This window comes from Nannospalax galili, unplaced genomic scaffold (genome assembly GCF_000622305.1).
Source record: "Nannospalax galili isolate Female #2095 unplaced genomic scaffold, S.galili_v1.0 scaffold1151, whole genome shotgun sequence".
Lineage (NCBI taxonomy): Eukaryota > Metazoa > Chordata > Mammalia > Rodentia > Spalacidae > Nannospalax > Nannospalax galili.
In genome coordinates, this window is record NW_008329807.1 from 32,936 (window position 1) to 38,716 (window position 5,781).

Sequence of the window (5,781 nt, forward strand, 5' to 3'; positions counted from 1 at the left end):
GCAGAAACTGGTCTAGGACAAAGAGTAAAAGTTAGCTAGAAAGAAAGGAAAAAAGACAGGGGGGAAAACCTAAGATCCACAGACTTCTTTAATATCAGAGCTTACTGTAAAGTAGGTATTGTCTCCATCTTCGACTAAGAGGGACTAAAAGATAGGAAGTAGTTAGTTAATGTTAGTAAGCATTCATCAGTTTATTGTTCCAGTTTCCTACACTGGGACAATACCAGTGTAGTCCAGTTTCCTTCTGGGACTCCTCTACCCAACTCTAGCATTTTCTGTGACCCAAACCCTGACATAAATATACACATATGTATTCACAGGACTGAGAAATGAATGCTATGAACACAGAGCCTTAGCCTTACTTGCCATGTCAACTGCAAAAGAGGGGAAATCATACGTAACCAGGAAGAAGGAAGCAGATTAGCAAAAGTGAAAGTGAAAGAGAATTCCCTGGGTTTGCGTCCAGGTTTTCTCTTTCTGGCTCAGCCCACCGTTCAGCCTCGTTCTTACCTTTCGGTTCCCCGAGTTACCTCCTGCTGTCTTCTTGTAGTTTAGGCTGTTTACTTGGAATAGTTTGCTGGTAACCAAGCTGCCCTTCACTAATACACTGCCTCAAGAGGTAAATCTTGTGAGGAATGAAGAAAGGACTCACATCTGGTAATTCATGATTCCACGACTGTTCCACTACTCAGACAAGGGCGGTCTGGGACGAACAGGACTGTAGCAGTGAGAATCGTGAAATGATCACCAAGAAAATCAGAACCGACACAATTCCTAGCTGCTGGTGCAGTCAGGAGATGATAGACAAACAGAATAACATTCAACACAGCATCAGAAAAAATGAGGTTTGAAAAGGGGAAAATAGATGGAGTATAGCACCTCTACAGACAACTTACCCCTCATATCCTGTACCCATTTTCCCCATCATAAGAATCTTCTGCTGCATTTAAACTTGTCCTATGTATTTGCCTTATCTACCCAAACAGGTTATGGGTTTCTTAGACTTAATGTGTAGCTGTCATTTTTTTGTTATATTTGATAATCAATAGATAATGCAAATTGTCTTAGATGAATTAAAATTAAATATATATAGACTGTTCAACAAAACCAGAGTAGTGGTGTAACTTAATCATAACACTTGTAGATGTAAACCTTTACCTTGGTGGAAACTTACATTTCACCACACCACAACCACAAAAGGAGGGCAAATTCTCATACACTAATATGAACTATTGAAGTTAATATTACTAATAAATTTCCAGAAACTGGAGAGATGGCTTGGCAATTAAGAGCCTCTTGCAGAGGACCCAGACTTGGTTCTCAGAGCCTTCATGGCAGCTAACCACTATCTGTAACCTCAGTACCAGGGGATCGGATGCCCTTTTCTGGCCTCCATGGGCATTGTACAACATGGGTGCACTTACATACATGCAGGCAAAACACTCATACACATAAAACAAAAATAATAAAGCATTAAAAATATTTTATGTGTTTTGCCTGCATGTATGTAAGTGCACTTGTGTCATGGAATGGCTATGGAAGTTAGAAGAGAGTGTCAGATTCCCTTGGAACTGGAGTTACAGACAGTTGTTAGTTGACATGTGGGTGCTGTAAGCTGAACCCAGATCCTCTGCAAGAGCAGCCAGTGCTCTTAACTGCTGAGTCATGTCTCTAGCTAGGAATATTTTTCAAAATCCAAAAAATATTTTTTTAAAAAAAGAGCAAATTTCCAAATTGAAGCAGTTGCTAAATTGTTGCATGTTAAAGAGAGAAACATGTTTAAGAGATTCAACTTCTTCATGAAGATTTTTTCCATGGTCTAGAATAATTTTAATTTAGCTCATTTTAATATTTATATCACTTGAAAAGAGTTATAGACTTTATGACACTTATTCAAGTCTCTCCAAGTCCTATGAAGACATCAGACATGAATGGAATACAATCTCTTCCCATTGTAACATACCAAGTAAGCAGAATAATATTTATGGATTCTAGCATAAGTACCTCAGATACTAGTAATCAATATGCTTGACAAAAATTAGGATTGTTAGAACTCTATCCTTTATAAAAAGAATTTCAGAAAGATTTTCATTTGACTATTTGTATTACCTAAAATTTATAAATGGAAGAAATCTTCAAATAATTAAGTGAAAACATGTTATAAAAGCAGCACTGGAATTTCACTTCAAGCTACAAATAACAGGGAATGTGTTTATGTTCTTAAACAACTAAGAATCCAGACCAAATATACGTGATATTCCTTTTGATACCTTGCTCAATGGGCAGCCCAAAATATCCACCTCCTGCTTCACTACATTTTCCTTTTCCCACTGGGAGACTTGCCCCCCACTCAGAGTCTCCTGGTCCTGCTGTGGATGGATGAACTGACACAGGACATTCTATTTAGATTTCACATAGTTTATATGACATTTGGGAGGGGGTGGCTTACAAAAGCACAGATGCTGACAGGCTTTTCCTTTTCCATATTTGAAATGCAGCCATCCACCCCCACCCAGGCATTCTCCTGTGCTCAATATGGTGGCAGTTCTACCCCTTTTTCCCAATGTGCTCTGCAGTGCTTCATCTCACCCTGCCATGGAGGCCCTGAGAAGGTGGGGCATCAATCCCACACCAGCTTTCGCTGCACTCTGTTCCAAAAATGGTGACTACCCCATTCACGGCTATGCTGGGAAGTCCACACCCAAACAGAAGTCTGGTGGCTTCCCAAGAGCCACACAAAAGGGTGAGAGAGCGGCTTCCTGGTTTTCCTGGCTTACATCTCCATAGCTCTGCTCCTTAATCGGCTTGCTCCTTCCACAGAGCATGGGAAGGAGGTGAGACCAAGGCTTATCAGAGGAACTTCTGGATCACACCTCTTAAAGGACAAAGGTGACTGAGATGAGCACCACACAATTTGATATTTCGCCTGAGGAGAAATTCTGGGATGCAGCCTAAGGAGGGACTGTGACCTCCCTAAATTGAAGAGATCTAATTCTGACCTCAGGAAGTCCAAGATAGGTAAAATGTACAGGATAAAATGAAAGTTGTTACACATAGAGAGCTGAGAGATCTCCGAATCCTTTTAGACTTTGGCTCAGTACTCCGGTATAATACATGTGGGACACACATACACTAGGCCCAGGGAGAGACTCACCAAAGATGATTGTACAAAAGAGTTCCCAGAGTTCACAAAACTTAACAATCAGTCTAGGTTGTCCACTAGACAGAGAGGAAAAATCTCCTAGTCACAGACACTGTTCAGAGTCCCAGGCTAAATTAGCTCTTCTCTGAGCTATAAACCCCTAACTAAGCTTAAAAGCAAGTCTCAGGAGATGCCAGTAATTTCAAAAAGGATCCTTTTAATTTTAGTCTCAGAAGAGGGAGTTTGAAAGCATAAGGAAATCCTGACATATTCTTTTAAATTTGAAAGAAACTATAGATGAAAAATCTAAAATTCGTGGCTGGAGAGATGGCTCAGCAGTTAAGACACTTGCTGTTCTTTCAGAGGACCCAGGTTCAATTCCAAGCCCACATAGAGACTAACAACCATCTGTAACTCCTGTCTCAGAGGATCTGACACCTTCTTCTGGCCTCTTCAGGCATTGCACAGCACAGGTACATTTTCATACATACAAGAAAAACACTCATAAACATAAAATAAGAAATAAAACACTTTTAAAAATTTAAGATGTTCAGAATGAACAGCAGTGATGGCACAAAGACAGAAATGCCACAGGCTTCTCTTCAGAAGCCATGGCTAAGTTTTAGAGAACAAAAGACTGCATAGTGTGTGTCCCTGGATAAGACTCCTATATTAAACGTCACCTACCCATGGATCAGTGACCATTGTGGAAGAGGAGGTGGAAAGATTGTAATAGCCAGGGTTGGTGTATGAACAAAAGGAAAAAGGCTTTCAGGCCACTGAGAACTTGCTCATATGAACTTGCAACAATGGTGACAGCATGCACAAGACCCATGACAACTTAGACAGAAACCCAGTGTAGAACTGGGGAAGTAGGCAGCAGGCCCCAACCCTAGTCAAAGAACTATTGCCAACTGATTAGTGCTGGGTGAGGGAGAGAAGGTCTTCTTTAAGGAAGAGACTCTGTATAGGCTGATTAGACTCCAGTGCACGAACTTGCACGGAGGTACATCTGGGTACAAATGTTTGACAGGCTAGAACTTAACATATATGATAAAATGCATGAAATCCCGTTGGGGGGGGCTACGAGGGGGGGTGCGGATGGGGAAAGGAGTCTAAATTTGATTGAGATCTATTATATGAAATGCACAAAAGCTCAATAAAAATATTAAAAAATAAGAGATTTCATCTTACCCCAATCAGAATAACTAAGAAAACAAATTTTTTTTACTTTACTTTTAAGATGACTTCTGTTACTCTAAGTTTCAATTACTATCCTTATACAGATAGATATCCGATTGGTTTGTAAAAGCCAAATAGGTACTGAACTTCAGATGCTTGTATTATTGAAGTTCATCTCATGTTTATTCTCTAGTGTCTTGTTTGTTTGTTTGATTGATTGCTTTTGAATTTTCAAGGCCATGTCTCACTATGTATCCTCCTGCTTCTACCCCTCAGGGGCAAGAATATATGTATACACCACCATACCTGCTTGAAATCATTTTTAAACGAAAATGTGTCATATAAGACACATCTAAAACTAAATTACTACTACTTTACCAAATGAAATGAATTTCTGATGTTTTCATTCTTAGTGAATGGTGCTGTCTTGCTACAAAATGATTAAAATTAGAAATCAACCAGGACACATGATTTTATTTTTACCAAATATTAATCATTTCACCAGGTACTGCTCATTTTGACTCCTGAACTCCAACTTAAAATAGTTTAGCAGACATGAGCTGAATCTGTGGACATTAGAGTTCTATACTTCTACTGCATCCAACTCTCTTCACAGCTGCAGTCTGAAAATAGCTGGGAAGATTTTGGATCAATAGCAATGCTTCAGGTGGCCCTCAGTGCTCCAGGAAACTCCCTGTAAATACCACACCCCAAAATTGCCTGACAAATAGTATAAAACTAATTGTGAATGAGAAAATTGAAGTACCCCCTTAACTTAAAATTTCAATAAACAGGACCAGGCATGGTAGCCCATGCCTTTAATCCCAGCACTCAGGAGGTAGAGACAGGTGGATCTCTGTGAGTTCAAGGCCAGCCTTGTCTACATAGTGAGTTCTAGGCCAGCTGGGGCTACACGGAGACCCTGTCTCAAAAAGACCACAAAAAAATTTCAATAAACAAACCATTGGATTAAAAAAAAAAGATTAAGTAACTCCGAACTATTATATTAAAAATTTCTAGAGGATTTTATTTGGACAGAAAGAAAATGATACCAGAGGGGATGGTAAGATTGCTCAACCAGTAAAGGCACCTGTCACTCGATGGAAGCATGGATACATGAGTTTGATCCCTGGAACCCATGTCAAGGTGGAAGGAGAGAACAGACTACACAAAGTTTTCCTCTGACCTCCATGTGCACAAGCATACACACACACATACACACACATACATATGCACACATAAATAATAGCAAAAATGTTTTTATAAAGAAAATAATATCAGATATACATTTTGGTGTATACATTTTTAGAAATGAAATAAAAAACAAAAACATTAACTGTGTGAAAAAATATGAGACGTTTCTTTTCCATTTTTCAAAATCTTTTTAAAACAATTGAACATTTAGGGCTGGCACTATATCTCAGTGGTAGAGCATTTGCCTTGTGTTTGATCCTTAG

General features: G+C 39.3%; 1 pseudogene; it reads left to right on the top strand.

Moving 5' to 3' along the window:
- Window positions 1-2,535: 2,535 nt before the first annotated feature.
- The window catches only part of LOC103741131, a 112,382-nt pseudogene continuing 109,136 nt past the window's right edge, over window positions 2,536-5,781 (top strand).